This window comes from Ammospiza nelsoni, chromosome 10, assembly GCF_027579445.1.
Source record: "Ammospiza nelsoni isolate bAmmNel1 chromosome 10, bAmmNel1.pri, whole genome shotgun sequence".
Taxonomy (NCBI): domain Eukaryota; kingdom Metazoa; phylum Chordata; class Aves; order Passeriformes; family Passerellidae; genus Ammospiza; species Ammospiza nelsoni.
Window position 1 is genome coordinate 12,745,511 of NC_080642.1, and position 23,094 is coordinate 12,768,604.

Genomic DNA, 23,094 nt, shown 5'->3' on the forward strand with positions numbered 1-23,094 from the left:
GTGAGGTTAAATACTCAGCCATAGCAATGTCTTTATTCCTGTTGGTGTTGTGGAAACTGACCCTACAATTGTGAAAAGAATGATGTAATGTTTTCCTCCACTTCTCTCTTTCTCTCTCTCTTCAAAAGTGATCCATGTTTTTTACTCTGTTTTCAGAATTCCATGAGACTTCGAAGTATGTTTCTTTGTAACATTCTGCCATTTTATCTTCTCAAACCTGATCCTAAAATGCAGAGGCTGACTTAAAAACACCACAGTCACCTTTAGGACTAGCTGTCCAAAAATGTGAACTTCTATCCAATAATACTGAAAAATTCCTAATTATTTTTTGAGAGGAACACAGGGTAAAACACAACATCTGTGTCACTGCATTTCTGGTGGAATTGTTGTGCAGCTGAGAGCAGGAGGAACAAACAGCAGCAATTAACTAGATAAGGCTTGAAAACTGAGCCAAGATTACCCAGAGGCTGGAGACTGAGCTAAACATGCCACAGAGCCTCCAGGACAAGCAGGCTGCTGTGGGTCTGTGGTGGCCAGGCTGCAGCTTCACCCAACCCTCCCAGCTGTGAGCTCCCATCTCACCACGCTGGCAGCTCTGAAAAGATTCTCAGTTTATGCTTCTCCTTCTGCAGAGATGTTGCTGTGCTGCCAGCACTACTGTCAGAAACAGCTGAGGGCAATACTTTGCTCTGCTGTCCACCACCCTTCCCAGCTGGTCATTTTCCTCTTTTTTTCATGAGTCCAATGTAAAGCCCAGGCAGATCTATCTGCAGGCCAATGAATCCTGATAATCCATCTCTCCTGCTCAACTTTAGACACAACATATCCAAATTCAATTTTAGTTGATATTTCCTCTCATTGAGGTAGTCTCCTAGCAGAAAACCACTAAATTCAGTTTAAAAAATGCACAATACTAACCATGTAAGTCAGATACAGTATTTGATTAAAGCAATGCATAAATATCCATGTTCTGTATCCACATCAAGACAAATATGACCTTTTATGAAGTCACCAAGGCAGAATAGGATACTTAAGGTGCAGAGAACATGTCAACAACTCAAACAATTGCATGGTTCTTAGACTGTGATTAAGACCCCTAAAATTGTGCAGTTAAAGCACAGGTGAGCTTATGAATACTACTGGTGACACTATAATAACTTCTGGAACACAGGAAGATCCAGAGAAAAAAGAGAGATAATGAGCAAATAGGAGTAATTTGTGACTGCTTAAAAGGGTTTAAAGTAATGCCTTTGTATAAACAAGATTTTAACTAGGACAGTGGAATGAGAGTTTGTAGTTTATGTAACTTTAAATTACCACATTAATTACTGTGTTCAACAATAGGCAGTGCCAGAGAAAAGAACTACTTAAATATGCTCCTTTAACAAACATGGAGGATAAAATTACCACAGAGAAGAAAACTTAGGAGTAGAAAAATGTAGTCAGTGCCCATAATCCAAAATAGAAGTTTTTAAAAAGGGCATTAACTCTGACACTTACTTCCATGTCAGTCCATACATTTCTAGAAAGTGTAAATAAATCACCATGTTTATGTTCTGCATCTGCCTCTGTTTTTATAGTATGACACAGAGTGAAATTAAATATGTTTTCCAATATTTAATACAATTAATATTATTCAGGAAACACAAATACCATCATTCACTTTCCTGTTCTAAGAGGACTGTAAAATGCAGGTTGTTGAGTTGTGATATTTGCAAGTTAAAAGCAGCACTCTCTTCACTTCTGCCCTGCTGTGGGTACTGACACTTCAGGCTGGTATTTTAAATCAGTAACTTCTAATTGCAGTTTGCACATGCTGGCCAGCCCAGAAGATGCTGTTTCAAAGCAGGAAGGCAGACACCTTACCCCATAGAAAATGAGCACACTTCTGCTCTCCCCCAGTGCAAAAATTATCTCTGTTTCCATCTATTACTAAGACAAAAGAAAGAGGAGAATGAAACCAGCTATATTCAAATTTAATGATAAATGTGACTTCTTAATTGGACAGGGCCACTTTGCTTTGTCAGTTCAACAAGATAAACTAGGAAGCACACAATAATCACAAATGATTTTTCTCTGCTATGTAGCTCAAGTTGAAGAGAGGAACAGAAATACCACATTCCTGCTGGAAAGGTATGTATTTTAAACTCTTAATACATGAGCAAAAGCTGAATTTGTAGGCACTTAATATTTTGAAAGAGGCTGTAATTTAAAGATTATGGTGGCAACAGGCAAAATGAACTGCCATAGTCAGGAGTATGGAACATTTTTCTGACACTAAAATAGACCTAAAAAAGCCTTTCTACATCATCATGGTAATTACCTGCTTCAGGCCATACTTAATCCTCCTATTCAGACAAAAATCTAATCATATTAGTGCTGTGGGTTGTGCAAGTGACAAGAGAAGAGGCTTCCCTGTAAAAAAATATTCCCTCTTTATACACTCAACCTGTGATTTTACTGAGCCAATTTACTACCTTCTCCCTTGCTATGCTGCAAAACACAATCCAATGAGTGCTGCTACTTTTGGAAGTGATGGAAATTTACTCTGATCTGTAGCATGCTCTGGGCAGAATCCTGCTGTCCCTTATTGCCATACATCTCATTAATTCAAGGAGTTTTGCAGAAATATAGAAATAGGTGTAGGTGAATACTGCAATTTTACTGCTTGTGCCTGACTGAGTTACTGATACCCCAGTTGGCTTAGAAGAACATAGGGCTTGAACTTGTAAGTAACTGGTAACAGTGTTTTGTTGCATGGAGAGGGGAAGAACAGTAAATATACTAAGGGATTTCATCTGAACTTGTTGAAGAACTCTAGTCCAGTGTGAGTCTAGGAGAAGTTTAGAAACTGGCTGGGGAAAAAAAGGCAGAGAGGCATTTTAACTTTACTAATTAAAATTAATCTCCGGTTGTAGAGCACTCCAATTTTTTCTCTGTAGAAAAAGGATAGATCTGGTTATGGAGAGCATATGATACAAAATTCTGATTAAACAAATACTTGCTGCTAACTGCTGGAAGTGGCATTGCCTGCCAGACTGAGAAACTGAACTGTTTGCACAACTCCCAGGAGACATGAGCATCACTTTTGGTGTTTGATTAATTTCTATCTTGAGCTTAGCACAGCGCTAAAAATTTAATTGCTCATCTGATCCTGAGCCGAGGTGCCAGGGCTGCATCCTGCAGGATGCTGGGATGAGCCTCGATGGAGGGCTCCGAGGGCTGTGCCTCCTGCCAAGGGTGCCCTGCTTTCTCCAAACTGCTGCCGAGACTCCAGAGCTCTCAGGGCTGGGAGCCCGGGGGACACTTAGTCCTCTCTAAATAATCCTGTGGAAAGGGCCTCGCAGGGCGAGCCAGAGCACGGAGGATTAAGCGGCTGCTCTTCGTCCGGGGCTGAGCCTTCCAGGGCCAGTTCTATCTAAGCCAAGCAGAAATTCCGTGCGGGGCGGTGCCGCGCCCGCAAACGCTCGGGCTGTCCCCGGCCGGGCCGCGCTTACCTGGCTCCAGGCGGGCGGGCTGAGCGCCGGCGGCACCGGGAGCGCCCCGGGCTGGCCTGGGCTCAGTCGGGCTGGGCTGGCCTGGGCTCAGTCGGGCTGGGCTGAGCCCCGGGCGCGCTCCGTGCCGGCCGCGCCGCTCCTCCCGCTCCGAGCGCGGCCGCTCCGTTTATAGCGAGGGGCGTTGCGGCACAGCCCGGCTCGCCCCTGCCTCTCCCCACCCATCTCCCGGGACGGATCCCGCTGACCCCGCTCCCGCCCACTTCCCTCCTTCCCCGGCAGCCGGAGGGGCCGGGCAGGACGGGGCAGAGCCAGCGCGGGGAGTTGCGGATGCGGGGATGGGGCGAGGGATGCTCTGAGGGGCCCCTCGCTCGCCCTTGCCTCCAGCTGTCAGGGGAAGGGTCGAGAGTGGTGTATAAACATTGCCAGGTTCTCTGGACTCCCCCGCACCGCCAGTGAGCACAACTGAAGTGTTCTGATCGTCACTAATGGCGTTAAATGTGTACTTGCCGTGATAAATCTGGCAAACTTCATTCTCTGGGAGTGGAGGGGAGCAGACACAGAGGCAACCCCCTGGGAATACATGTTCTAGGAGGGCTTTTCATGTCACTGATACCATAATTTAAAGAAGGGATTTTGCTAATTTGTGTCTCTCTCATATTCTGCTAAACAGGACTGGGAACAACTTTTCAGGCAGAATTTGTGATGCTGTTGTGCCCATCAAGAACAAGATTTCAGAAGTTATTTTTCATATTAGGGCTATCACACCTCAGTTATGGACAGAGCTAAAGATTCCAATGGGAGCTGCACAACTGTGGATTGCTTCCTAATCTTTTTATACACCTAGTGTGTTTTTGAAGGACCTCTTAAGAAAGATGTGATCTAGGATGGCAGCACCCTCCAAGGGTTGGCAGTATAACTTTATTGTGGCTAAGAATAATTACAGTCTATTTGGTCATAGTGGTAGGAGAGGTAAATCAAGAGGAAACATTTGGATTCTGCAGTGATAACAACTAGTTTTTCAATATCTGCACATGCACAATCAGTAAGGTCTTGCCTGGTTATAATTTGTTTATGAAAATCTGTTAGCTTAATCAGAGGTTCAGATAGAAATGAACTGCAGCACATTGCACAAATTCAATTGTCCCAGCTGTGTCTGATGGGCCACGAGTGTGTCACATGGAAGCACTAATTGACCTGTGACATAATCTTTTACCCTGATCTTATTTATGTCGTGACAAGAAAAATCATCTGCATTTTCACCAGAACAGCAGCCAGGACTGAAGCAGTCTGTGTTGGCAGCACGCTGCCCTCCTGCCACTTGGGGACTTTGTAATTGGCTTCCTCTCTAAGGAGTTGGTGCTGAGATCTTTGGTGATGAACCATGTGCATGTTCACAGGTTTATCATGACAGGGACTAAAAACCACTTGCTGTAAGTGCTGTTCAGCCTGTACAACACCTAAAGCTGGCTACAGCACTGGGCTGTGCTATCCCCATTTATGTTGTTGGTTTTATTACACGGAGCTCTTGACATATGAGACGTATTTTTCCTATCCAAACCATTTTTTATACACGTGTGCCTGGTTCCCAAACTCTGCTGAGTGACAATGGACTTGGCAGCTGTTGCCCACCTCTGCCTCAGTTTGTTCTATGGCAGAACCTGCTGGGTGGAGCTGCTGGGCAGGACACCTCCATGAGGTGACATCTGCAGGCTTTCAGTTCTCACAGAGCTGAAGGAGCTGTAACCAAATCGCAATGCTGGCTGCTTACAATGCCTCTGGATGTGTGAATCACTGCCTAGGAGCAGTTGTGCCCTTTAATGCATTCCATCATCTCTTCTCTTCAGGAAAGGATGAAGAAAGTAGATGATAACTGTATTTTTAACCAGAATAGAATGAAAAACACCGCAGTAACTTCTTTTTCAATTGGGTTCTTTCTGAAAAGGTGCATGTGGAATTGAATTTGGGTCTGCATCTCTCTGCTGAGTTCAGTCCATCTCTGGGATATCTAAGAGAGAGATGTAATTTAATGTAATTTTGGGAAAATCTCTTCACTTCCAGTGAATTTGTGTCTGGAATTCCAATAACAGAATTGTAACATGATGAGCACTGCAACATGTACTCACTATAGAAATGTAATTTACAGGAACATCCAGTGAATAATAGACTTGATGACTAGAATTCTGTTTTCATTGAGCTGCTGTAAATAAAGAGGCTTCTTCCCACCAGAATTGATTGAGGTGTCTGTAATGTGGAAAGGGTTTCAGGGAGCAGGTTTCATTCTATTGCTTGTGTTAGAGCAAAGAGCTGTCGTTAGGAAGGTGACTGGACTGGGAAATTCGATTGCTATAAAATCAAATAAATAGCTCTTCTAATAGCAATATTTATTAAAGTCACTAGTGGTCTAGTGAGAATAAATAGTTCAAAACAAATTCTTTATTGGGAACTCAAAATTATATTGCCTTTAAAAGTCTTTATACTTTAGTAAAATGTTTGCAATGATCCACATCTGAACATTTTAGCTGTTGTTTTTTTTACATTTTTAAGATATTTTATTTCTTTTTGTTGAAACAAGAAGAACAAAGTTATTTTCTTTGTTGAAAACTGCTTCTTACATATATCCCCCTGCTTCTGCATCTCAAGAGCCAGGCTTGAGGAAAGTACCACAGGTTGTGAGAATTGTGGCATTCTGGTTCTCTTCATTGTACCCTTTTATGTTCATTTCTGATGCATTTTCCCACTGTTGATTCTTTCAGGAAATAGACTGGACTGTTGCACATAGAATATATCTGTGCATTTGCTTAGAAGCGAATGAATAATTCAGATGTAGAATTACTGGAAACCTGGATATGTCCTGGTAGCAATCTGGTGTGAGTAAAGCTGATGATTTTCCTGAAGACAACTTCCAAAGTTATTTTTTAAAAACACTTCTTGTCAAAATACTCTCTTGCTACCATAAGGAGTATTTTAGTTCTATCCTGTTTATATATCCCTAAACTTTTTCTGAGAAAAGGGACCTAGAATTGATCCCAGGCCAATGCATCTGTGGTTTAGAAATTTTTATCCACTTTTTCTATGATGAACTGTTTTCTTTGTGTGTTCCCTTCAAACAGGTCTGTAAAATGAAAGTTACTGGGAAGCATTGAGGAAAGAAAACTTTGAAAAAAGGCACATTTTAATTCTTCTCTCAAACCTTTTTTAGCTGCAGGAAAAATGTTAGCTTCTGCTGTAGGAACAGGAAAGTATTACTGTTGTCATCCACTTGCTGTGTGAGTCCAGTGCGTTCTGTCTGGGCCAGCAGAGTGATCTGTGTTTGTGTGTGTGAGAGGAGAAGAGAGCAGGGGAGGGTGAAATGCTGTTTGGGACAAGTGAGCAAAGTCATTTGCAGACTTTGGAGCAGCAGTGGTGCTAATATCCACAAGGTCTGCCTCTCCAGTGTGATGGAAATTTACATTATTATTTTTTTCCGATGAGGTCTGTGAACAATTAAGGTATTTAATCTCTTTCCAGGAAGCTATATGCTTTAACTTCTAGTCTTCCTCAGCTGCTATGCTTAATTGAATCCCTCATAATCATCATAGCACACAGCAAAAGGGGAGGCTGGAAAATATGAAGATTCTAAGGAAGCCAATGTTTCAAATCTCAGCATTTTCCATAACACTTTAAAGTTTAACTGGTTTGATTTTGATAGATAAATAGTAGACTTTTTCTGTTTGGCTTCTACTGTGTAGGAAGCTGAACTGAATGAAAAGTCTGTGACGTAATTTTCCGAAGTTTATAAAACAGGGCAATTATGTACTTATTTTTATATGTAGACTTGATTGTGCTTGATCATTAACAACATGTTATTTAACAACAGGTGGGTTGGACTTTACCGTGCTCATTTCTCTATTCTGTCAAAACCCTGCTGTTTTTTAAGGGAATGAAAGGTTTTCTTGATAAAGAACATTTTCCTCTGCTCATGATGCCTTTCACCTGGCTTGAGCAGGGAGAGCCAAGAAGAGCCATCTTTTCAATACCTCCAAGAAATGTCAGGCTGGAGTAAAAGTCAACCACTTACAAGCAGGCAGGTATTTGAGGTCTTTTATTCATCAAACATATTGCTGTGGTTTTGAAAATCAGCCCTTTTCCCTCAGACTTATATGCTTTAGTTTTTAATAGTTTTGTTTTATTCCAGAAACAGATACCAATTAACTTGTATTTGCCACTTAAATCTGGCCTGTGAATCTTCACCCCTGCTGCATGATCATGGCCATGTTCTTTCTGGGAAATGGCAGCAAAATGGCACATTTAAAATGTGTTTTCTAAAATTATGCATGCCATTAAATATAATATTACACAGATTGTGCCATTCAGAAGATTATTTTTATGAAATTCAGTGAACACTGAGTGTGGTCATGATCCAAAGTCTGTGAAGTTTGGCTCCCATTTCTAGCACTGGCAGTCCTGTCTGATTGAGATTCAGCTCTGATCACCACACAATGCCAAACAAATTTTTTAATTTATGTGTCAGGTTTTATGAAAGCAGAATTTAAACCAACAAATTACTCCTGAGAAAGGAATAATGTTTAAATTCCTTAGAGCTGGAAGCAGTGATGATGACAGTGAAGTACATTGGGATGGGCTATGTGATTTGTTCTCAATAGGTGATGCTGTTAGTGGGGAACACATTGTAGCCCTTCATTTACCCTTCCTTTGAGTAAATCCAGCTCAGTTGAAGCAACCTTTACGTAAAAACTATGTTCAGAGTAGAATGGGATTAAAATTTGAAAGGAACATATTAAATACTGAAGTAGAGAATTGAAGTTATGAGATTGGAGACTGGTTTTTATGTGGTTCTTCTGTTGTGCAGCAGGAAAAGATAGTTTAGGCACTTCCTCTAGACATGTTAATGATGCAAGGCTCTTGTAGGTCAAAAGAATTATCCATTTGATTTTTAACTGATCATAAAATTATCAGTTTCTGGGAAAGGCTGCAGTTATGGAAAAGCAAGATGTTTGCATTAGTCACCTCTGAAGATGGGTGTGGACTAATGTGTAATTAGTAATTTTTGAAAAGTCATTTCTCAAAACGACAAACAAGACTTCCCATTGTGGTAAACTTAAATACAGTATGTATTCATAAACCCATATTTATACTTTGGAACCAGAAGAGACACAGAAATTGGTGTTTGAGCTGGTCTCTATTTCTAGTTGACCCTAATAATTGTAATTAAAATTTGATGGAGAGTGTATTGTGCTGTCAGTAATAATTACTATTGGAAAAACTCTCTTCTCCAGCCTAACTGTGAAAAGATTTAGAGGTCAGTTCTTACATCTGGAGTTCTTTAAATTTACCAAGAATTATTGCTAGAAGACCCTCCTGACACTATTTACTGTGTTCTTTGAGCTAAACAGAAGTATAAATAAATGAGTTTTCTTCTCTCTGCAGATTGTTTGGAGAAAACACTATTTTCTAGTTGGCAGGGAGTTTTGCTCTTTCTGAAAAAGAAATGTAACCAACAGAAGAGTAAATTATGATATTCTTTACACAGAGATACACAAAACCAGAATTTCTACCCCTTCTCATCAGAGCAGTTCAGAGTGGGATGATAATTGTTGGAGCTATGGTTGAGCACCCAGTGGTTCCAGGCACATTTTGTTCATCAACCTAGCCCTGCCCAGTGCTGGGGGATGAACAGACAGTGCAGAAGTGTTGTTATCACCTCACAGGGGAATTAGGCTGTTTAATCACACAGTAACTTGATGGAGATCCTCTGAATGCTCATGGGCTCATGGCAGAGTGAAAATTCAGTCTCCTCATTCCCTCAGCCCCAGAGCAGTGCTGTCTGTGAAGCACTGGGCTCTGAGAATCAGCACTTTCTAGTCAAATTATTATAAATAGAGCAAGCATTTTATAGAGTAAGAGAAAAAGCAGCTAAAAGCCAGTACTCACCAGGCTGATAATGTTAAAAACAGGTGCAAGTTTCCAATAAGGAGCAGTATCTGATCTACTGGAGACATAACTCTTCCTTGAAAATCTGTCACTTCCATCAAAAGCTAATCAAAGTGGCCAGTGTGCTGCTGAAAGGGTGTGTGTGAGCTGCAGAACCATAGAGCTTGACTGTTCATTGTCTTATGTCACTGTTCACACCTCTAGATGGACAAAGTACAAGATCCTGGCAGAGGAAAAATGGGAGGCAATTAATACCTAATGCAAACATGTATAAATAGCTGGAAAATGGGAGCTACTATTTTTCAGGAATTCCTCACATTTCAACATACGTTTGTTCTGAACTGGAGCAAATAGTTGGCCCCTCTTGTGAAGGGAAAAGTTTGGAAAAGACATGCCTAGAATACTGGGTTGATTTGAAAGGTGATAGTTTAAATCTTGTACGTGTTGTGGTAAATGTAGTATGTGGCTATGTGTTTATGCATGCTATGTCACCAGGACACCATGAAAACTAAGGAATATGTTATAAAGACATCATTGCATGATGGAAGCAACTGATCAGAATGATTCTATTGTTGTACAAACAAAATTAATGAGAATTTATCTTTCAGTGTTTCTGTGCATGTGAAATACTTGTTTAAATAGAAGAGGACTGGCATAAAAATATGAACTTTTAATAATCACCTTGGATCTATAACACTGTTTTTGAAAGGGATTTTCTCCTTTACTGCCTCCTTTGGATAGCTCAAAAGTATCCATGCTCTGTCTGAAACACAAAAGCCAAATTCCCAGTGTGTAAGACTGGTGTTTACAATTTTTTCCAAACCTGTGAATCTAGATCAGTTTGCAATTTTCAGGCACTCCACCAGTTTGGAGTGTTTGCATTGGAACCAGAACTCTGGTTTTGCTCCAGATTTCACAGCATGAGTTCTCGCAGAGGTTCTCAGTTTCACACATGGATTGTGCCTCTGGAAGCGCCTCCAGTGTGGAGCTGGGTGATGAGGCTGTGCAGGAGCTGCCAGCTCTGCACTGGCACACACAGGAGCTCCCCTCTCCCTGCCACAGCTCTGGGTGCTGTCACTGCGTGAAGTGACACTGCTGGCTGTCCTTTGTCTCACTCCATGTCACAGAGGAACGTTGGGACTGCATAAGAAACCTGGGAAAGCTGCTGGGGCACGGTGCGGGAATGACACTAATTAGTAATGCCAACTGCCTGGTTGGAGCTGTTGTCTTTCACAATTAATGAATGTCTTGAAAACCTACTTATTTATGCTAATTTTGGTTTTAATGGTGCTAAGGACATCTCTCTATGATTACATATCATTTAGCAGTCTAATTTCAATGGCTGTTTTTTTTGTCTCTATCTTGGCCAGCCCATGCTGTCATCCCTACTTGTAAGCCATTATCTCAGTGTTCTCAAACAGCCTGGCCAGGCCAGGGTGTGCCTTTGGCACTCAGATTTCATGGCTTTCGGATGTTATCTGTTTTCACTGCTCATTTTGGGGGCTGAATTGTTTATCCAGACTCTGGCTGTTTTTCAAAAAAGTAAAAGTAGTTCCTAGGCAACCTTAATGAACAGTAAGAACATGTTAGTTTGTTCATAATTGAGATGACTTTAGCTTGTTTACTGGGATGTTTGGTTTATTGCAAGGGTCTGGTTTAGCTTATTGACAGTGAACTGTGTAAATATGAGGATGAGAACAACAAACCCCCAGAGGATCACAGAATTGTTATTAGGGGTTTTTTTTATCATTTAAGGTTTTTTTGTTGGATAGGTTTATACAGTGAAGCTTTTAGCAGCAGAGTAACATTTAGAATGCTTTGCTTTTTTGAAAGCATGAACTACATAAGGTGAATCAGTTTCCTAAAGCCTTTCTTAGTGTATCTACAAAGAAACAGAAAAATGTATAGATATGTAAGCATATCCATAATAAACTTACCTGTATTCTCTGTACACTTACATAAATATAAGTTAAAAAGCATGCTGTGTATTATAACTGCCATTCAAATTTTTATTTTCTCTAAAAAAAATTCTCTAGTTTTGCATTTTTGTGGTGATCCTTAATTAGCAGGAGCTTGGACTACTAGGCTTATGAGGGGAATGCTGGTCATAATGACTGATGTTCTTCATTTTCTCCTCAAAAAGGGCCAGGATCACCCAGTCAGATGGTGTAGTCAGCAGTCATTTGATATTGGAGTCATCTAATGCACAATCTCAGTGTGCTGAAACATTATTAAAATCAAAATACTAGCAGGGACATATAAATCTTTTCAAAAAAAGTACTGATTGAAATACATGAGTTTCTTACAGGTAACCAGCAAGTGAGGCTATATTTATGAACATATTTAATCAGTAAACTCAATTTTTGGAAGAGTCTGGGAAACAGAGTATTGTTGCTGCCATTCCCAGTTTATATTCATTCCACAATATGTTCTCCTGACCTATCTGCAAGTATTTGGATGCATTTTCTGAAGGAAGAGCTGACACAGCCCAGCTGGAGCAGTGCTGTAGCACTGAAGGAATGTAGAGTGCTTTGAATAATTGGTGAAGAACATACTTATTACCTCCCTGTTGTGGCATGTTAACTCTAAAACATAAGCACATATAAATCATAGGGAGAAGACACTGCTTTATAAACCTCTCTCTGGAAGTGCCAGGTACATGTCTTTGTTCATATTTCAGCAAACTGTTTATAGGCATCAAGATTCCACATGCTTTTCAAGAACTGCTTCTTTTGTGTTTTCAGTGTTTGAGTCTTTGTGCACAGGGCTATAACCATGAAAGATTTACTTCAGCGTTAGGGAAAGTCGACTGGAAACCATGTCTGTTCTGGCTTAATTACATTAAGCCAAAAAAAGAGAATCCATACAGGAAAATGTAGCTGTGTGACATAATAACTCTTTATCAAGTCGCAGAATCAGCAACATTCTTGGTAATTTGCCTTGTATCTGAGCAACGTGAGATGGCAGACTATACTTTGTTCTTATTCTTTATTTTAGAGCTAAAACACAGCATTCTTTCTCTCACAGAACATACATTGTTTTCTAGTTTTCCTATTTATTTCTATAGGCTGTTGAAAAAAAAAAAAAAGCAGTTCTAATTTGGAGTGAAGTGGTACTAGGAGGAAAAACTAGGGTTTTGTTTACCTGGAAGTTTCAACTGTAGTGAGCTCTCCAGAGCTGCACATGGAGAAGCTGGCAGGGCAAGAGTTATCTGACACATCTGGCAGGTCTCACTGCAAGCTTGGATGGTTCACAGGATCCAGAATATTAGAAATATTATAAGATATTCTGGATATAAAAATATCCAGAATATAAGAAAGTCACAGAGATGAGAGGAACATTTGTTGCCTTACTGCGTGGATTGTGTACAATGGGTTTCAAACTTTGCAATCCAGGGCGGCAGTCTGTCTGCGTGTGTGTACCAGAGTGCCAGTAGCACCCAAGGAGAGATTTTCATAGCTGGGGAAAGACTCTTGCCACCTTCTCTGTGTTCATTATGCTGTGTCTGAGGGAGGGGTGGGACAGGAATGGTAGTGCTGGCTGCAGGTTGGCCCAGGAGTCTCTGTGGTCAGCCTCTGGATGTTAGGATAACATCACTCCAGGGCAAAGCAGGACCTGGTTGCGCATTCCTTGAACTTTGATCCCTAAGCATCTTGATTAGGAGGCCTTGTGCAACCAGCTTGCCTCTTTTCAAAAGGACATTCCACTTTGTAGCAGTGATCACATCTCTTGTGTTGCATTTTCTCTCCTGTGATCTGTGTTTGTCTGCTTTTAGTTCATGATGTTGCTGCCTTTGCACCTGTGACCCTTTCTTTGCTGAGGGAGATCTTACAGGATTTGTCCATCTCTGTGTGTTGTTTTGGTATCCCTCCTGCTTGTGTGCTCTGGATGAAGTAAAAGCATAGTTTGTTTATTTGTTTATTTTAAGAGCTATTTGGAAAAATCATTAGCATTGTAGAAAAGCCCACAATAATCAGGAAATGAAGAAGGAAGAACAGCAATTTAGAAGCAGATATTTTGCCTGATTCTTTGCATTCTCAATTTAAGATGCCTTTTTATTTTTTATTTTTTATATTTTATTTCTTTTTTAATTTTTTATTTTTCTATTTTAATTAATTTAATTTTTATGTATTTATTTTTTATTCATTTCTTTTATTTTAGTGCACCAGTATCCTAAAGCACCATTAAGGTTGACTCTTAAATTACTTTATTACGTGCTCAGCATTTTCTTCGCCTTATTTCTCAGAAATGAGCATAGCTGAATCCTCAAGCCCACTATAGGGTGGGTCAGGCTGAAAATTGGTAGCAATTACCTGTGTCAGGTATTTGTTTCCAGATGTATTAAGTCAAGACCAATGAAAAGAAAATGGCTTGGAGAGTTTTAGCTTGGTGGCAATGTCCTTTCTTGGAGATACAGACTTTGCTCTAAAGAGATCAAAGAGGTGATGTCTGTAAAATTAAGTGACAGAGGGATTATTGATCATACCTGGGATTAGGGATAGGTGTCTATAGCTTGTTTGTAGCAGGGAAGCTCATAGGAAAGGCAAGAGTTCACCACAGCAGAGAGGATGTTATAATAAGAACTCAAGAGTTTAGGAGGTCTTTTTGCTTGTTGAGTCAGACCAGAAAGTCCTGATCCAGAGGTTCAGCAAATCAGAAATTATTATGATTTATTTTTTCTCTCCTTAACCATTTTTTTCTTTTAGCTTTGCTGGAGCCTCAATGCTTACAGTTTTCTAGCCCCATTATCTCCAAGATTCACTTTGAGTCTTTCTTGCAAATGCTTGTGATTTGTTTATTTGATTTTTGTTTTGTTTGGCTTTATTTTGGTGGAGTTGTTGTGTTGTTTTGTTTTTTTTTTTTTATTACATTCCTTTATCATCTAAAATATGGCTTAGAAAACAATCTGCTTTGAGGGAAGCCCTTAATTCTGTTTAAGTTAAGGGAAAGTGATATGATGAGAGTTAATTGGCCTTACTAGTGAAAGTTATAAGTCAGAATTGAAGTGCTGCTGCAGGCAAAACTGAATTCAGGAGAACAAAATTGGCAGAAACAAATAGCAACAGTATTTTATTTAAAACATTATTTTATTAAAAAGTGGTGGAATTGGTCAGGAATAAAATATAAATGAAAAAAGAATTTATCATAAACCCAGAACATTTCTCGAAAGAATAACTGCATGTTCAGACACCCAAATTCTGTCAGTGTGTAATTCTCATGCCTTTAAATGCAAAGGTTTATATGAACACTGTTATTCCATGTTTCTTTTTCTTATGACATGGCCCCAGCTGGCGGAACTTCTGGATGGATGATTTTCTTTTGCAAGTGATAGAAGAGTGTTCTGGAAAATGAAAATGCAGCAGAGCAAACTGGTTCATGTTGTTTTGTTGAATAGGGAATGGAAATGATGAGACCCAGTGAAGCAGCTCATATAGCTGTGGATAGGTGGGGAGGGAGCTGAGCTGCAATGAGCTCACCAAGGTGCACCCACGGGCCTTGCTTTAGGAGAAAGACAGAAAGGAAAACAAGAGAGAACTTGGTGGGCACCAGTTCTGCTAGTGAAAATACAAGGAAGCAGAAATTAGTCATAACTAGGAATCATTAAAGAGAGTAACTGTTGTCAGCTGCAGAAAAATGGAAAGACCACTTCAGGGTTAAATTCTCAGGAGAGGCTTGAATGAGTGGAGCTGCAGCTGGATGATCAGGAGCTACAGCTGCAGAACTTGGGTATAGAGAGGAGCAGAGACTTAGAGGTCAATCTGTTGAAAAGAAACAGGCTTTATAAGAGGTGAGGGTGAAATGCCTGTTCAAGAGTGGGGGAATAAATAAGTTAAACAGGTAGGTGGCTGATGGAAATATAAACATAGACTTTGAAGAATTTTGATACTGCTTGTAGGATGTGTGAAAAACCATTCCCTCAGCAAGGAATACAGTCATTAAGTTTAGTAGCTGACCTGCAGAAATGTAATGAAACACTTTTCTTAAATGCAGTCAATACAAGAGAAGTTCTCATATGGTGCACAAGCACTTGTAGAAAAAAAATCATGGTGATCCAGCTAAGAAATGTGGAAATTAATGAAATCTATTGTGGTCACCCCAGTGGCTTATTTAAGAAGTAGTTGCTGTAATAATTTTATGTGCCTGGAAACTTAACATGTAGCTAGTGATTAAGGATGTAAATTGCAGTTGTATTTAGAAAAAGTGGCATAAAAAGAGTGAAAAAAGCCAATTTGCTGTGGTGATTTACAAATTGATATGCATCTGAAAGACAGTGATGTCAGGAAAAGGACTGATAACTAGTCAGGAGCCCTGAGAATGCACTAGGTAGGTGACAGGGAAAAACATTTTCCATCAGCCTTTGTAGACAGCTTGCACTCTACTTGTGTAGTGTTAGCTGGGTCAGGTATTGAGATGTGGGAATGTAGAAAGTACAACTTGATATCCAGTCCAGACCCTGCTATCAGAGGCAGCAGAGTTGTGTGTTTTTAATGCAAACTAATTGTACTCATTTGTAAGGGCCTGGAGGAGTTGCCATACTGATGATTTGTAAAATGTTTTCATAGAATAGCTTAGTTTGGAAGGAACCTTAAAGATCATCTAGTTCACCCTACCCACACCCAATTTGTTCCTTGCTTGGAACAAAATATAGGCATTGTTGCTATAGCAGTGTCACTATTCCTTCAATTGCTGTCCCATTCTGCTTCCTAAAATTTATCAACAACTTGGACAGGTCCAGGAGTTGCCTCCTCATGTTTTTAAGCTTCCCACCTGTTTTAGAGCCTGCTTTTCTCAGTGTGGTAATGGCAGTCATCCACATTCAGGTGGGTGTGGGCATGGATCACAATGTTCAACTGGTCTTTGGTTTGTCAGGATCCCTTATTTGCTACAAACAGATCCCAAAGTAAACCAGAGCTGATACATTACACTTTCTTTCTAAGCAAGTCTGATCTATAGTAATTACTGGAAAACCCTGAACAAGTCAGGGTTTGGTCTATAGAAATATTTCCAAAACAGTAATGATGTGAAGCTTGCTATAAGCCAGAAACTCCTGCAAACAGTGCCTTCATTTTAAACACACTTGTTTTTCTGACTAACATTTACGCAGTCAAAGTTTATCTTGTATTCTCTCCCATCAATAACTGTTATGTAATCACCCTGCTTTGCTTGCTTGCCTCCCCGTTTCCCCTCACACACACGGGATGAGTCTCTTCTGGCCTTCAGACTGCTGTCTTTTCTACTTTATTAAAAAACCCAAAACAATAACAACAAAAAATCCCCAAAACAAACCCAAAAAACCCCAAAAGCTTAACATTTCTTTAATTAAAATTTTCTAGATCATCTTCACATAAACTTGAGCTTGGTTTAGCATCCCAAGATGACATGATTATGATATTGGTCCAGAAAACTTTGTGAGTTTAAATTTATACATGGGGGTTTGGTAACTGCTGGCTCAAGACAGCCAAGGTGCAGATTTTGTTTGAGGTCTTATTCACTGACATTAACAAAAAAGTTTCCTTTAGCTTTGGATTACATAAATCCTTGTGTCCTGAAAGGAAACATAAACAATTATGATGGATAGAGCAATGACTCACAGAAATCATGTAAACCAATGTGAAAGGGATGTTAACAGTGTGATTAGCTACTGGGATCTGTGTTATCAGCCATTATTTCAGCAATAGTAAATGGCAGATTAAAATCTCAGTGGAATTTTCCTTTCTTCTTTCAGGCAGCACTTGAAGCATGTTTGGCCCCCTTTTAAAGGGTTTATTTCAATTAATATGTTAGAGTTCTTGGCAACAAAACAGTGATCTTTTGTCAAATTTTATGTAATATTTTTATTAGAAGGAAATTAGTATAAGAATAAGCCTCCCTTTCTATTAGAAGGAAATGTGGAAGGAAAACAGTACAAGAATATCCCTCCCATAAATACTCCTTTCCTAGTCTTACTTTGTCCATATATTGCAGCACTTTACAGGTGTTATTTAGGCTTCACAATAGAACAGAAAGTAGGAAAAATTATTAGGTTCACATAAAAAACATTAGGTTCTGAGTGGAAAAGCAATACCTGTTTTAATGCTAATTGTGGTGCTATGAAATAATCTGAGGGAGGATATCACACATAGAGTGACAGCCAAAATGTTTGAGAAAATTAGAAAGGAAAGCAGTAATTAATTAATTGGACAAAAATTGCTGGGAGCCTGGAGGTAACAAATCTAAATTTCAGAGAAAGAACCGCAAATTTCATAATGATTATATGCAGAACTACCCTTCAAAGTTTTTCCTTGTACCAGTACCAATTTTGATATGCTAAAAAATTGCTTTATAAATTGAGTCTGAGATGTAATTATAAATCTGGTATCCAGCAACAGCAACTTAATGTTGCCTCGTAGCACTTTTGAAAGCAAACAACTGCCACATTCAAAAAACAGGAGCAAGATTGATCTTTGCTGCTCCTACAAAGTCAAATGCTTTGTTGGCTCAAGGCAAAATCCTTCTTTTCTGTCGTGTGCAGGGCTGGTGGCTGGTGGGGAGGTGCAGGAGCTGGGCGCTAAGCGTTACACATCGCACACACTTTAATGCTAATCCTAAAAGAAGCAATCAATGCCCCTTCTGCTGTCACCTCAGCATCTGTTTCCTGTCTCTGGGCTGCAGCAGAGGTGCTGAGAGCTGGAGAAGGTGCAGGGGCTCCCAGCTCCAGAGCAGCACAGAGCAGCCCAGGTCACTCAGCCCCTCTGCTCTCCCCAATCGATGGGTTTGTTTCAGTTCCTGGCAGCCATGGGACAGGCCTCCGGCGTTCAAAGCCAATATTAGCTGATTTTTTTTCCTTTCATTTTTAATACATTGAGATAGATTAAAATGTTATTACCTTCCCTGCAAATTAAATTTTATTTCCAAAAGGTGCTAATCCTTGCTGGAAGCTTTCTGGAATAACACTATTGGTTGAGTGTTAATGGCACTTAAAATCCATGCAATTAATATACTTATGGACTTAGAATGATAGATATTGTCCATAAAGTCTGAAATTGTGGGAGGGTTATATGCACTTTAGTCAGTGTTTAATGGCATACATTTTAATAAGATTTTAAATGTCTAATTTGTGTTTTTATTTCAAATAGCAATAACATAACAATTGCATACAAAGGGGATTTATAAACTTTAAAAAAAGCCCAACCCGCATAAATTTCATGATCTGCACTAATGCTTATTATACTAATTACAGTGGTCCCTTTTGAGGCAAGCTTTGGTGTAAAATAATTAATTTTGATGCCTGCAGCTTAACATGTGTAAGTTGCTTCCGCCAGTTGTCTTATTGTAGAGCCCACAAGGGTGGAAACTGATACTTAAGTATATTCTGTTATTCTAATCAGTCTTTTCATAGATTTATAAGCATTATCTGCCTTAGGGGGATCTGAGCATACAGAGTTATTCAAGGCTAATGTGTTCCCAGGTAAAAAGAAACCTAAGAGTTCCCTAAAGCATGTAGGAATACAGAATTGGACTAATTTTGTATCAAGTTGGCTGGCACATGTGCATGACTATCTTCTTTCCCTGAGCTGGGATTTCTGGTGCCACATTTGGCTGATTTTTCACATTTGCTCTAGCACGGGTTAGAAGTTGGTCTTGGAAAGGCATCATCAGTTTGGAAAGGACTTCAAGGCACTCCCAGTGATTGTGATTGATGGGGGGAGCAGATGATTAAAACTACTTGAATATTGGAAACAGCTTTCAAATAATGACAGCCCTCTGGGGACTAGGGAGGTGCTATGAATGCTGGCAGCTTCTGCCTGCCCTGCATTTGTGGAAAACGCCAAGCACCACTGGTGGTGGTGACTTCTTTTTCCTGGTATGGTGGTTCACTTGGTTTTAGTGTCATTTGGATTCCAGTGACAGTAGGTAATGAATGGATATTGACTCAGTACTGAGCCCCTTTCAGCCTGCTGGTAGGCTGAGAATGATAAAATTAAAGCAGCTTGCAGAAATGTTGGTACTGACCAACTGTTTTGTTGAGATGGCTTCACAGCCCTTGGTCCATCCAGCCAGAAATCCCTGACTGACAATCTCTTGTCCAAGACCTTTAAACAGCAAGAAAGAGGCTCTGCCCTTAGAAAGGCAACGAGGCCCACTGTGATTAGCCTTGCTTGGGGAGCTCACACTGAGCTCAGTGCTGGCAAGTAGGAGAAAAAAACATTGTCTGACACTGGCAAGAAGTGCAGCAAAACAAGGGAGCAGAAATAAAATGAGAAATAACATTTTAACCATTCATAGAAACGGATTTGAAGGAGATAATGTTGGGCACATACATATTTTTCTTAAATGCAGTTTCTATCAGAGAGTTGTGTACTGCTTGTCTGCTTTTTAGTAAGAAAATAGGCATTGTGACATTTAAAAACTATTTCTGTAGTTTGATTTGGCTCATCTGTAAAGATGAGATCCATTCTAAATTGTTCTTTGTCCAAGAGTGGATGGGGAAATTGAGATCTCTCTCTGAGATCTCTGTACTTTGTTACACCTTTACTCTTTATGAAACTTAAACTGAGTAAGAACTGGAGTATTTATTTGGGATTGCAGATATTTTAGCCTTGTTTTAATTTATTGACCTTTTTGTTTCTTTTTTTTCATTCTTAGAGAGAGCAATTTTACTGGAAAATCCTATTCCCCTTTACCTAGACCAGCTGAACTCAAAATCTATGTGCAATTAATGATGTGTACAAAATCAGATTATTACCCAGGAGGAAAATCTGCAAAAGCTAAATGAGAGTTCAAAGGGAAGGGGTTGGTTTGTAACTTTGATGTCAGACTCGGCTAAGTATTCTGGCAATTTGGGGAGATTTTTCTCTTTTGTATGCTTAGGAGTTGAGAGCCACGTGGTAGCAAGCTGCAGAATTTCTGATGTTTTACTTGAGGACCTCACCTCACTGGTGCCTCCTGCAGTAGGCAGTGCTGATTCTACACTTCGACCTGAAGTGAAGCAATTAATTTCTTATTGTTGCACACTTATTTGCATCCATGAAAAGATATGAAGTGAAATTGCTTTTTCTTGTATTCTAAAGCAAAATGTGAAAGTTTTTGATCTAAAATTCCAAAGTAGTTAGCAGTGTCAGATATGAGTCAGCTGTCTGGAAGATGAACAACACTTTGGAGCCTGTATATGGCTAATAGAGAAATGATGCTTTTTTCTCCCCAACACTTCTAAATGTTATTAGGGAAACCCAGTTAAAGCTGGGGCTTTTTGTCATTGTTCGGTGTAAAATCTATATTGTATTAATGACTTTATATGAACAGCCAGGTACTGAAGTTACTGGCTTTGACTGTTCCTCCCAAAATTAAAGTTTCAGATTAGATAATGCAAAAACACACCTTCCATTAATAGAAGGTGATATTTCTAATTGAAATGTCACTTATCTAACACCTTCAAGTTGTTTTTCAGTTGCTGGCACACAGTTGACTTTGGGTGAGCAGCGTTTTATCTGATGTTGCTCATCAGTGAGGGCTGTAAAATTGAAAACAGGACTGCAGATGCCCATGTGGCCATCTCTCCCAAAGCATGTGTGTAAATGGCCTCTGATCAGAATAAAGCACAATGTCTGGTATTTTCTGTCACTTTTTGTTATAACTGTGAAATTGAGCACGATATTCTATCATGCAGGAGAGGAAGAGACAGAATTTACTGCAGGGCTGGAAGCACAAACCCAATAACTAATTTGGTAAATTCTGAAGTATTACAAATGCAGGATGTTTAAAGAAAATCTTGTCCTCAGTTGTCTAGTGATCAGTTTTCAGCGTTTTGGTCAAAGTAAACTTCATATCCTAGCTCAGGATTAAGAAAATGTTCATCTGCTTTACTTAACACTTTGAAGAGATTTGAGGCCGGCTGGGGTATGGTCTTGCCATGTCTTGCTTTGTATGTGAAAAAATTCTCAAATATGGCAAAGTGCACACTTGTGTATTTTACAGCAAGTGGAAAAATTCCTTGTCTGTATCTTTCTTGTTTCTACAAGAAAGTGTATGCATTTGTCAGTTTGCTAATTAAAAAGAGTAAAGAGCACGGAGATATCTGGTTTTAATTGTGGTGTTATTGGATAATACGTAGCAAATTCCTCTTATTCACAAGTGTTTTGTCAAGACATGTGTTTTGCATTGTTCTCTTACTGAGTTAATTCAGTGCAGTGGTCACAGCCACAGTGTCAGATGGGTTTGCCAAGGTGGTCAGTGGCAGCACCAGCAAGAGCCAAGGGCAAACGAAATAATCCACTTCTACAAATACTACCAAATTCAGATGGAGTAACACTGATAAGTAAGAGCTTGACTAAAGATTAGAAATGCACAGAAAGTGGTTGCTGTACTCTGTTCTTCAGCTTCAGAAAATTCATACTTGACCTCAGTAACAGAATGGATGTGGTTCTTTACAGTGAATCTATTTCCTATGCAGAATGTGGGTGTGAATGCACTGTGAAACTGAATCACTTCTGTGTAAGGGGGCATCTCACAGGCTATTGCTAAATCTTTTGCTAATGAGTCCTGTGGAATGGTGAAATCAGTTTTAGGCAAAAGCTCTTCTCACTTACGGAACAAATTTTTGGAAGATGCACCTTTCACAATGTTCTCTTGAAAATCTGTTCCACATGGAATTTCTTAATATTTCATTATTCTGCAGCCCAGTGCACAGGCAACATCTTGCAATGTGTGAATGTTCTTTTGTGTTAGTTACCATGCCTGGGTGTTAACTGTGGATACATACATATGTATTTTTTTAATCTGTCCTTTTTGTAGCTGCTGTGATGACTCACTCTTAGCTGATGGCTTGCTGGTTTTGATAATAATTTTTCTGCAAATAAAAGACAAAATGTTTTTAAAATATAGGGCTGAGTACATCATGTTAGCAAACAGCCAAGTGTTTTGTTGCCTTCTAAACAGTGAAAATTTCACTCCAGGTCACCTGAGTTCATCTGAGCCTCACAGTTACTTTCAGTGTGTAGTTGAGGGTCCTTCCCTCTCTCTGGGCTCCCTTCTGCACTCCAGCTGCAGTCTGTGATGTGACTCCCTTGGTTAATTGTCTGTCTGTCCTACCTTGTCTCATTGTAACTTTACACTGAACCATGGTTTTCCTCCTTCAGTGCCAATGCAATCCCATCCTTATGCCAGTGGACCTTCAGCTTGTGTGGTTTAAAAATAGACACACAAAGCACAACCTGACCATTGTGAGTCCTGGCTTTGCCCAGGCTAACATGGCCCAGGCAGCCTTACAGTCCTTGGAATCAGAATTTCCCATTAAGTTTAGCATTAAGGTGGCTGTAGGAAAATGTATGGGCTTGGTTTCTCAAAGAACTGCCTGACATAGATGTTCCCTCTGCAGACCTCTTTGACTTTGGCCTTTCAATTAGTTTTACTCAGGGAGTTAGGTTCTTTTATATACAGGAATCATAGAAATATACATTAAATAGAATTTGTCTACATTTCATTCTTTCTCTTGTGATGCTTTTGTCCTGTTTTTCTATTTCTTAGTGTTTCTATTTGCATCATTAAATACTGTTGTATCTCTAGGCTAGAGCAGTGCAGTGTTTACTGTTCTACATGGAGAAGATCCTGACCTGAAAAGACATTTCTTTGGCTGTGCTTGCTGTCAGGAATTAGCTTGCAGAAAATCAGTGTGTTATGTGAGTTTCTA

At 39.7% G+C, this 23,094-nt stretch overlaps 1 long non-coding RNA gene across 1 annotated transcript in view; it reads left to right on the forward strand.

Annotated features, from left to right (window-relative positions):
* LOC132077654 (uncharacterized) overlaps positions 1-4,350 on the forward strand; it is a 30,162-nt gene extending 25,812 nt beyond the window's left edge. Inside the window, exons 2-3 of the long non-coding RNA XR_009419088.1 lie at positions 2,088-2,133; positions 4,168-4,350. This is a non-coding gene — a long non-coding RNA (uncharacterized LOC132077654). The remainder of the gene's footprint in view (positions 1-2,087; positions 2,134-4,167) is intronic.
* The last annotated feature ends 18,744 nt before the right edge of the window (positions 4,351-23,094 follow it).